Source organism: Arvicola amphibius, chromosome 6 (assembly GCF_903992535.2).
Source record: "Arvicola amphibius chromosome 6, mArvAmp1.2, whole genome shotgun sequence".
NCBI classification, from domain to species: Eukaryota; Metazoa; Chordata; class Mammalia; order Rodentia; family Cricetidae; genus Arvicola; species Arvicola amphibius.
In genome coordinates, this window is record NC_052052.2 from 90,332,995 (window position 1) to 90,345,324 (window position 12,330).

Below are 12,330 nucleotides of genomic sequence, written 5' to 3' on the forward strand. Positions count from 1 at the left end.
GAAAATGAATGATATTATATTTCTGCTGTGTTCTTCATGTCTTCCCTTCATTTAATATGTGTATGATTGATGGCTAAGTCTGTATTCATAGGCTAAGAGGGTGGGGTGGAGCATGACAGAATGGAGGATGAAAAGGCCTTCTCCGGGGATCCATGTTGCTGAGCACAGTGGAATCATGGGAACCAAGCCATTGTGATGCCTTCCTGGACCAGTGTGATAGCCTTCCTTGGGTACTGCTTCACTCTGGACCCTTCCCAGGCATGACTATACATTATAAACTGTGATTCCTTCAGTGTACAAATCAGTTCCTCACACATTTTGCTTTCTTTTAGAAAGAAATTCTTACTGGCGAGATGGCTCAGTGAGCAAGCGCTTGCTCTATAAGCATCAGGATGTGAATTTCATCACAGCCCCCAGTTAAGCTGAGTGTGGTGGTACATGTGCTAGAGGTCAAAGACAGGCTGATCCTGGAACTGCTGGCAGGCAGTTCAGCCAGTCAGTGAGCTCCATGTTAGTGAGACACCATGTCTGAGATTAAGGGATATAGAAAGTGATAGACATCCTACATGGATGCCTGGGAATCTGCACACAAGCACAGTGAACACACAAGAACACACACAGAGAAAGAGATGTAGTAGGAGAGCCACTTGTTTGCTCCCAGCTGCTCAGCCCCAAAATAACCACACAGAAACCATATTATTTGCAATACTGTTTGGCCAACAGCTTAAGCATATTTCTGGCTAACTCATACATCTTAAACTAGCCCATCTCCATTAGTCTATGTATTGCCATGTGGCTGTGGCTTACTGGGTAAAGTTCTGGCGCCTGTCTCTGGTGGGACATGACTTCTCACTGACCCTGCCTTCTTTCTCCCAGCATTCAGTTTAGTTTTTCCCTGCTAGCTCTGCTCTATTCTATCACAGGCCCAAAACAGCTTCTTTATTAACCAATGGTATTCACAACATACAGAGGGAATCCAACATCACTTCCCCTTTTCTGTTTAAATAAAAAAAGAAGGTTCTAACTTTAACATAGTAAAATTACATATAGCAAAACAGGTATCAAGAATTACAGTTACAATATTTATATCTACTTTTTCTTTTATTGTAACTAAGGAAAGCTATAACTGTCTATTCTCCACCTCCATCAAAGACCCCAGAAGGATATAATATTACCTAAGTAAACAGAAAGTGCATTGTAAGCAACTTCTAAAACTCTAGAATTGACAGAGACATCTCACTGCCTGGATAATCACCCAAATTTCTTTTGTACTGTTGGGGCATCCATATTCAGCCTACAGGCCCATAGTATCCAGCAGACTTTTACATGAAGCAGAAAATTTGAAGATCTATTCTGCCTTGTAATAGCAGATTCCATCAGTTGCCTTTTTCTGTGTCCTGCAGAATGTCTGGCAGACTCTTTCATGAAGCAGGAACCCTGAAGGACCATCTCACCTTTAGATAAGTTTAGCAGTCATCTCTCTGTGGGTCCCACATGTCCAACTCACAGAGCATAACATCAGGCAGTCCAGGTAAGAGCAGTTTCTTGCCCAAATGGCTAGCAAACTCCATAACAAGCCTCTTCAACGCCCATCATCCTCTTGAAGTGATTGGTGCTGCCAGAAGCAGATGTGTCTCATTGTCATGAAAAGTCCTAACTTATTAAACATCTTAAATGCCATACTCTGAAGGTCTTTGAAATATCTGAAAAATCCCTATCCACCTGAAATATATCTCTGCACATCTAGAAAACCTAACATAACTACAAGTTTGACTATTACAGATGACTATATATTAACTTATATTTCTTAAATATGCATTAGATTTTTAAATGAACCGTACAAACACAATACCTTTATTAAGACCAGAAATACATATATACAGTATAACAAAATTGACACTAAATTTGTATCAATAAAACAAGATCTATACCAATGCAAATCTCTATAGCATATTCCCCTTTAAATGTAAACAAACATTTATAAACAATATTTGGGAATATGGGTGTAGTTTTCTCCAAACTACTTCCTGCTTTTTGTTGGGTGAAGTATTTTGGGGGTGTTCATGGCGACCTTTCAGGGAGAGGTTTTGGTCCATCAAACAACATTAGTCTGGAAGGATTCCACAGGTTCTCCTCCTCTGTGGAAACAAAAGAAGAACCTCTTTTCCAAAACAATATATCCTTAGACCCAAATTTTGAAGAGAAGATACTTTTAAGATATATATGTTGGTTTAGCTTACCAGCCTGTACAATGAAATGTCTCTCTGTACTTAGCTCCTTTACAGTCAAAAAATTCAAAGAAAAGACAATAATTTACATAATCCAGACTCTTCTGTGTCTAATCCATCTTTATGTGTTTTTTTTACTCCTATAACTTTTTCTACAAGTTTACTTCATCTCTTTAAAAACTTTGTTTTAGTTTTTTTTTAAAAAAACATTTACTTCTTTTTATAACTCTCTTTATTCTTTTTCTTCTCTCTCCCAAGCCTACGTACATTTATCCAACACTGAGACCCATTTAGAGGTCTTTTCCATCTGAATGTATCTTTATTGTATATCTGTAATCCTTTTTTGACCAGGACTACTTCTTAAAATGCTAAGTGCTTCTTAAAAACCTAAGTGGTGCCATTGCTAGGGTAAATACGGCCCTGCCTGTTTACTCCACCCAGTCCAACATGGTGGAAGTCTGTTCACTGCCTCAGACACTGTTGGGTGGGAGCCGTCCTCACCACTTCAACTCTGATAACCATTTGGCCCATGCTGCCACCAAGTAACTTACAGCACATGGCCCATAAACCCCATTTAAATGCTCAGTCTCCTGAGAGAGAAAGAGAGTGGGGGGCAGGGTCTGTATCATTGTGGCACCTAGCTCCCTCTCTAGTTCCACCTTGGTGCAAGTGTTCCAGTTCTCTGCTCCTCTGGGAGACCACACCTTGCACTAGATGTTGGTGACATCAGCAGTGAGACAGACAGAGACCCACAAACCCTCAAACATTCCCAATATATTCTGTCTTCCAGATGATAGTTACAGACGCACTGTCTTTCCTGGACAGTGGTCCTTTCCTTCTATTTGGGCTAAATTTTCTTACTCTTTGTATCTTGGGGCATTAGTTAATTTCTCAGGAAAATGATGGTTTTTTTATTTTTTTATTTTTATTTTTCTCATTTTTTTATTCAAGATTTCCATCTCCTCCCCTCCTCCTCCCCCTTCCCTCCCCTCCCTTCCACCCATACCCCCACTCCACCCCTCTCCAAAGACAAAGAGCCATCAGGGTTCCCTTCACTATGTTAAGTCCAAGGTTCTCCCAGCTCCCCCTAAGTCCAGGAAGGTGAGCAACCAAACTGACAAGGCTCACAGTGAGCCCGTCCATGCTGTAGAGTTCATGTTCATTGCCATTGTCCTTGGTTTCTCAGTCCTCCTCCACCGTCAGCCACATTCAGAGAGTCCGATTTGGTCCCCTGTTCCATTAGTCCCATTCCGACTGGACTTGGTGGTCTCCCGTTAGATCTGTCCCACCGTCTCAATGGGTAAAAGCACTCCTCGCGATCCTGGCTTCCTTGCTCATGATCTCCCTCCTTTTGCTCCTCATCAGGACCTTGAGAGCTCAGTCTGGTACTCCTATGTGGGGCTCTGTCATTTTCTCCATCCAATGCCAGGTGAAGGTTCTATGGTGATATGCAAGATATTCATGAGTATGACAATAGGATCTGGACATTTCTGGCACCCTCTCCTCAGCTGCCCAAGGAACTAGCTGGGGGCGTCTTCCTGGACACCTGGGAACCCCTCTAGAGTCAAGTCTTTGCCAACCCTAGAATGGCTCCCTTAACTAAGTGTGGAATATATACATATTAGAGTACTACTTGGCGGTAAAAAACAATGACATCTTGAATTTTGCATGCAAATGGATGGAAATAGAAAACACCATCCTGAGCGAGGTAACCCAGGCCCAAAAAGATGAACATGGGATGTACTCACTCATAATTGGTTTCTATCCATAAATAAAGGACATCGAGCCTATAATTCGTAAAAAATCCTAGAGAAGCTATATAAGAAGGTGAACCCAAAGAAAAACATATAGTTATCCTCCTGGATATTGGAAGTAGACAAGATTGCCAGACAAAAAATGGGAACATGGGGGTGGGGTGGGATGGGGGATGGGAGGATGGGGAGAGAAAAGTGTGAAGTGGAGGATGGGAAGAGCTTGGGGGAATAGGATGGTTGGGATATAGGAAGGGTGGATATGGGAACAAGGAATTATATATCTTAGTTAAGAAAATGATGTTTTTATCCTAAGCTTTTACATGACAAACTCTGTTAGGTTGAAACTGCACATTTTCTTGTATTATTATTCTTTTCATTTATAAATTCTTTATTTCTTATGATACCATGAATTTCACCTCTTTATACTTCTTATAATGATATAATGGTTTCCTAGGGCTAGATATCATGAACACTAAATAAATATTTGTTCACTAGGTAAGTTATTTAGGAATGACTGCCTGTGGATGGAGAAGTGGTGTGTGTGTGTGTGTGTGTGTGTGTGTGTGTGTGTGTTTGTGTGTATGTACATTAAGTAACCAATGGCACCCACTGAGATTTATACCAAGCTTGGAAGCCCGTGACTTATCTCCCTTTTCCTGACATTCGTCCCTGATTTATAGTGGTGACTCTGAAAAGTGTATCATCTAGAACATGTCACTTTGAACAGCATGGAGACTCATTCCAATAGGAATTAGATTCAAAGCTCACTCAGAGTCTTTCTTAAGAGTAAGAACAAGAGACAGCTAGGAAGTGGAGCCAAGCCCAGTTATCAATGGCAGAACTCCAGAGAAATCAGCTCTGGAGTTGACTCTCTGACTTTGCTGAAGCACCATGGACACTGTTCCTTCTCAAGCTCTGAGTTCCTAAGTTTCTTTGCAGGCTGTGAACTTTTACTGATGCTTCTTTGCCTAAACTAGTTCAAATTGTGTTTCACTGATTGCAGCCAGAGAACATATTGTTAGCTTAGCATTGCTACCGTAATGCTCCAAAGCAGAAGGGGGGCCATGACTAAGACGGGAGTCGGTTTTAAAGGTAAGTGATAGAATTAAGGAGTAGAACTGATGTTGGGAGGAGCAGATGCTATTATGGGCAGGACTCACTGTGGTTTTGACTGAAATGGAAACACATGACTCCTAACATGCTGTGGGAGGGGACACTATAGTCATTCCTGTGTGTGCAGACCCATTACCTCCAGAAAGGTTTACATGCATAAGACTAATTTCACTAGTTTTCTACTCTTGAAGCTCAGTAAACTAAATAGGAATATAACTCCCTTCATTAAATTTAGTTGGACATTCTTACAGCTTATAACACTGGTGTCTACTGGATCTCCAAAAGTACCTGTTCTATATCATGTTTCTACTAAAACAGTTTCTGTGAGAGCAAAGATTCCTGGTACAGACATTCTGGTGTTATGGTCTTCAGAGCTCAAGGGTGAAGCCTTCCAGGGTCGAATACAGTGCTTCAGGAATGATCTCCCAAGAATATCCCGGGACCTCATTCTGTTATCAGGAATTCACACAACAACTCCCACCCTAATAGATATGTTCCTGTCATCTAACATGGATTACTTCCTTGTCTCATAAGTAGTTAATGACAAGAATGATTTAGGATTGGGTTGTTTTTTAAATATTGCCTATTCACTCAGGGTCCTCATTTAGCTCTTTTTGAGACCACAGCACTTCATAAAGAGACTAGAGACCTGGCCCAATTGATCTTCTGGGTGGTCAACTGTGCATGCTCCTGGAGCCTGCTTCTTGGCAGGGACTCCCGTGTCTTTCTTATGCTCACAGGACCTCCAAAGACATTCTCCCTTTTGTAATCTTGGGAAGTACTCATCAAGACCCAGCCTTGAGTGTGCTCCCACTGGGCACCCAAAAAGTTGTGCCAATCATTCCAACTTTCTGTATGTATCCACTTACTTCTGAACTCACTTGCTATGTTATAAGTTCTTCAAACTGAGATTATAGTAACTTATCTTTGTCTGCTACACAAAAGACAAGGCAAATATTCAGTATTTTCTGTTACTTTATTTTGATTTTTTTCATGAGCTAGGCAGATATCCTGAAAGGAAAAGCAGAGCAGTTTACATAGCTCTGTGATCTGTATGTGTGTATGTGTATATGTGTGTATTATAATTAACATAATATATATTTTATATACAATATGTAATCTGTAGTTTATATAGTTCCTGTGCTCTTTAAAACGATAACTGTATAAAAATAAACATGTGTATTTATATATGTATAAGCTATAAATAAATATACATAGCACATACATTTTATTTATTACATTTATCTATTACTCCATTCCCAAAGCAGATGTGTGCTACTTATACAGGAAAAACAACCAACACCTTTTACATTCCCTTCCCCTTCTCTTCCTACTTTTCCTTTGATTGAGCATAAGGGGGCACGATCACCATGGTTCCTGTTTCAGATAGAAGCTGAAATGGTTCATCCTCCCTAGCTTGTTCTTGGCTGACAGCGTCCTTGTGTGGTGCAGCTCTGAGTGAAGGACTGGGAGGGTGGATTCCTATGTCTGTTTGTGAGGTAAACTGAGGCAGAATGATATTCCCACTCAGCCCCTGCCTCCCACCATCAGATGTGGATGTGCAGCCTTGTTGACTCCATTCCTGTGTGCTGAGCCTTCCAGAACTCATAAGTGTCATCTCTGCAGCAAAGGCAGCTGCCCTGGTCTGTGTCAACCTGGGTCCTCTGTCTCAGGTGGCCTTGGCTCATTGGCTAATATGTGATTATCTAGCTTGTGATTATCTAGCTAGACTTTAATAAAGTCCTTATAAATGAGCCCATCAGAAAAAAAAATCTGCTTACAATATACAGAACCCCATAGCTTTTTTTCCTTTTTGCTGAAAGTACATGGATCTAGTTGATATTTTATATAAACAAAAACAAAACAAAACCCTCAGTTTCTATGAGGAGCTTCTCAGAGTAGCAAACAGTCATACTCAGTGAATGGCCGACCTGGTTAACTAGCCAGGAATTTATCAGGAGGCAATTCTAATACTATAGGAAGGAACGACAAAGGGATGGGCAGAGGCCAGGCACTAGCAGCTCTGTGATAGATACCACTAGCAAGTGTACGGATGAAAAAAAGACACTCAAAACCAATGACAGGAAAAAAGAAGTATGATATATTAGCACCAAGCAGAAAATTCTGTCATGAATCTAGGGAGCATTGAAAGGGGCTTCAGAATTTCAGTTGTAGCTGTTTTAGATTCAGAATGAGGCTAAGACAGAGAAGAAAGAAACACAGGCACGGGCTTTGCAGCTTCTTCAGCCCCCCAGTGCCATTACCACACACCTTCTGCTATAATCTTTATATCCATGGGTTGAGAAGCTTTGTGCATTGGATTTGCTCATAGGCAAGAGAGTCTGCCCTGGCCGACAGAGCGGAGACAATCATTCAGAGTCAGAATTTCATCCCCACCCATATAAAGGTGTAGATAGTCCATGATAGTCACTTTACCTGATGTTCCATTCATGTCTTCAAAAAAAAGTGAAACTTGCAGCTTTAATAAGCATTCATACAAAAGAACATCTTTCTTTACACCATGGCTGCTAAGTAGTAATTGGAGCCATCTGTTCTTCCCTGAACATAAACCACACAGCCCAGCCAGCTGTGGAGAGGCAGGATGAAGAACGGCTTCTCTCACAAGATACATCTATGTGGTAAAGAGGGAGTGTAAACCTCACATGACAGTTTAAATGAAGTTTATGATAAAATAACCCTACACTTTACTACCATAATCTTTCACCATCCTAAAAGAGGCCTAGAAGGAAATAGAACAAAGGATTTTACTGGCAAGATTTCCTTTGCACAAAAGCCCAAATTGAGGAAAATCTTGGATTCTAATGTCTTTTCCTCCAGATAAGCTTGTATGTGTGCTGGTCAGCTTTTGGTCACCATTCCAAGATTCCAGGATAAACATTAGGAGGAGGAGATGTTGATTTTGGTTTCGGGAGTTTCTGTGAGGACCACTGGGCTCTGCTGTTTGGGGGCCTGAGGGGCACACTACAGGAGCCAGTGAGCTGGCCTTAGTCACAACTCAGGAGGAGAAAGAGACAGGAAGGGGTTTGGGTTCCAGTACCTGCTTCCAGGGCACAGCCTAACAGTTTCTCTGCCTCCTCCTAGATCCCATCTGTGACAGCTGGAGACAGCCTTTGACACAGGAGCCTTTGGAGAGTATTCAAGTTCCAAACTATGGTAGCATAGTTGAATTGTTGAGGGATTTAGAGTTACTGTGTTTAAATCAATTTAAATTAACTTGAAAACTAATTTCCGGCCAACTGTAGTAAGTTTTTAAGTTCGTTTCCACAACCAGAAGCCTCCATTCTGACATTTCAATTAGGGTTACAAGCATTTTCCCCCACAAAAGTAGAAAGAGAGTTCCACGTAGAAGAGTGGCTGTCTGGCTATGGAGTATGCATTTGTCCTCAGTACATATGACAGAAGGGAAGGTGAGCTTCGGAGAGCTCTGCCCTTCCGGTCAGAACTTCTCATGGTCCTTTGGAATTAGTTTTTTACTTTTTCTTCATTTTTCAGAATTGCATAAATGATTTTTTTCTGAAATGACACATGATCATATCTACCCCCAGTTGCCTCCTCAGAGTCCCCACAAAGATCTCCCAGCATGTGCCCCTCCTGACTGCATGTAGTGATAAGAGCAGTGGAGGGCCACTTCCTGCCACCCGGCGAGCTTTACCCAAAACAATTACATGGAAACTGTGTTCTTTTAAACACTGCCTGGCCCATTAGTTTCAGCTTCTTATTGGCTAATTCTCACATCTTGCTTTAACCCATATTTAGTAATCTGTGTAGCACCATGAGGGGTGGCTTACCAGGAGAGATCTTAACCTGCGTCTGTCTCAGAGAGGAGAGACATGGTGACTGCCTGAAGCATCTGCCTGACTCTGCTTTCTTTCTCCCACAATTCTGTTCTGTCTACTCCGCCTACCTAATTTTCTGTCCTATTAAAGGGCCAAGGCAGTTTCTTTATTAACCAATGAAAGTAACACATACTTCATTTGACTGCCCGGGGCAAGGTAGGCCTTTGTCTGAGAGCTGCTTGGCCTGCAAGGGGACCTGACAGTCTGCCAGAGGATCCATCATTCTTTGGGGTGAGTGAGGAGTGAGAGCCCGAACCGCGGCAGCTGCCCGGAGAGGGACCACCGACATTCCACAACTCCCCCTGCCACCAGCGCACTTCCTGCTCTTCCTGCAGGGGTTATTCTCCCCGGATACCACCTCTCTCTTCCTGTCCCTTCCCAGCTTGCACCCAGAATCCTCCCCTCCTCCCCCTGCCTCATCCTCCCGTCTTTGGGGCCACAAAATCCCACAGCTCACCCTGTTTGGGCTCTGGGGACCTGGAATTGAGTGCACCCAGGCCGGTGGGAGGTCCCCTCCTTCATTTGACTGCCCGGGGCAAGGTAGGCCTTTGTCTGAGAGCTGCTTGGCCTGCAAGGGGACCTGACAGTCTGCCAGAGGATCCATCATTCTTTGGGACACTGCAGTCCTGATGACGACTTCTGGAGATGCACTTTCATACCTCGCTGACCTCTCAACACAATAGCACCAGTGATATTTTCTTAGTTGTTCTCAGGTGTCCTGCTCCAGTTCTAAGGCCATCCACCCAAAGGGGTCAGACTCTGGCCTCCAGGCAGGTCTGAGGATTCCTGCGGAGGGGTGTGGGCTCCTTCAGATTGTGCTGCCAGGTTCGCTGTGTGGTATTCCATCCCGCCCTGCCCCCACCTTGGCCCTTTTGTCTGGGCTGCAACCCTGGGCTGCCTGGAATCCCTGATCCTGTGCACTGACATTCCATCTGAACTGGTGAGTGAATGTGGACCCTGGGGCAACCTGACCTGGAAGAGAGCACAGACCCCCTACTCCCACTTCCCTCTGCAGGCTTGTGTCTGTTTCTCCCGTCCCTGTGTCTCCCAAGCTTTCCCTAGTGTTCTCAGGTGTCCTGCTCCTGTTCTAAGGCCATCCACCCAAAGGGGTCAGACTCTGGCCTCCAGGCAGGTCTGAGGATTCCTGCGGAGGGGTGCGGGCTCCTTCAGATTGTGCTGCCAGGTTCGCTGTGTGGTATTCCATCCCGCCCTGCCCCCACCTTGGCCCTTTTGTCTGGGCTGCGACCCTGGGCTGCCTGGAATCCCTGATCCTGTGCACTGACATTCCATCTGAACTGGTGAGTGAATGTGGACCCTGGGGCAACCTGCCCTGGAAGAGAGCACAGACCCCCTACTCCCACTTCCCTCTGAAGGCTTGTGTCTGTTTCTCCCGTCCCTGTGTCTCCCAAGCTTTCCCTAGTGTTCTCAGGTGTCCTGTTCCTGTTCTAAGGCCATCCACCCAAAGGGGTCAGACTCTGGCCTCCAGGCAGGTCTGAGGATTCCTGCGGAGGGGTGCGGGCTCCTTCAGATTGTGCTGCCAGGTTCGCTGTGTGGTATTCCACCAGTTCAGTTCCACCTGAACTGGTGTCCTGCTCCTGTTCTAAGGCCATCTACCCAGAGGAATCAGACTCTGGCCTCCAGGCAGGTCTGGGGATTCCTGCAAGGGAGTGCGGGCTTCTTCAGATTGTGACGCAAGGAATAGGTCCTCCTCTGACACTGGGGAGATCCAACCAGTTTCAGTCACAGCAAAGATTGGTCTAGGACACCAAACGCCTCCGGGCTCCTTTTGAAGGAAGAGATGGGCAGGCGCCAATACAGGAGCTCCTCCAACAACATGAAAGGCAATATGACATCACCACAATCCAGACATCCCGAAACAACAAGAATTGAACACCCTACCCCAGAAGATATAGAAGAATACGACCTTAAACAGTACTTTATGAAAATAATAGAGGACCTTAAACAGGAGGTAAAAAACTGCCATAAAGAAATGGAGATGACAAACAAAAAGGTAGATGAAATAAATAAATCTCTCAAAGATACCCAAGAAAAACAAGAAAAACAAGAAAAAGCAATCAAACAGGTAAGGGAAATAGTACAAGACCTGATAAATGAAATGGAGGTATTGAAGAAAACACAATCTGAGGGACGAATGGAAATGGAAACTCTGAGTAAACGAACAGAAACTTCAGAGACTAGTATTTCCAACCGAATACAAGAGATGGAAGAAAGAATCTCGGACTCTGAAAATACTATAGAGGAAATAAACTTACAGATTAAAGAACTAAACAAATCTAACAAATTCTTAACACAAAACATTCAGGAAATCTGGGACACCATGAAAAGACCAAACCTAAGAATAATTGGGGTAGAAGAAGGAGAAGAATTACAACTCAAAGGCCCAGAAAACATATTCAACAAAATTATAGAAGAAAACTTCCCCAACCTAAAGAAGGATGTTCCTATGAAGGTACAAGAAGCCTACAGAACACCAAATAGACTGGATCAAAAGAAAGCATCCCCATGCCATATAATAATCAAAACACAAAACATACAGAATAAAGAACAGATATTAAGAGCTGCAAAGGAAAAAGGTCAAATAACATATAAAGGGAAACCTATCAGAATTACACCTGATTTCTCAATGGAAACCATGAAAGCCAGAAGAGCTTGGATAGATGTGCTACAGACACTAAGGGAACATGGATGCAAGCCTAGACTACTATACCCAGCAAAGCTTGCATTCACCATTGATGGAGAAAACAAGATATTCCAGGACAAAAACAGATTTAAACAATACGCAGCCACAAATCCAGCCTTGCAGAAAGTAATAGAAGGAAAATCACAAACCAAGGAGTCCAACAACACCCACAATAACTCAGGCATCTAGCGACCCTTCACCAGCAAAACTAGAAGAAGGGAAACACACAAACTCTACTACTAAAAATGACTGAAGTTAACAACCACTGGTCATTAATATCACTTAATATCAATGGACTCAATTCACCTATAAAAAGGCACAGGCTAAGAGACTGGATACGAAAACAGAATCCAACATTTTGCTGTTTACAAGAAACACACCTCAACCACAAAGACAGACACCTACTCAGAGTAAAGGGTTGGGAAAAGGTTTATCAAGCAAATGGCCCTAAGAAACAAGCGGGTGTGGCCATACTAATTTCCAACAAAATTGACTTCAAACTAAAATCAATCAGAAGAGATGGAAAGGGACACTTTATACTCATAACAGGAAAAATCCATCAGAATGAAGTCTCAATCCTGAATATCTATGCCCCTAATATAAAAGCTCCCCTTATGTAAAAGAAACACTTCTAGAACTCAAGGCAGCCATCAAACCACACACACTAATAGTTGGAG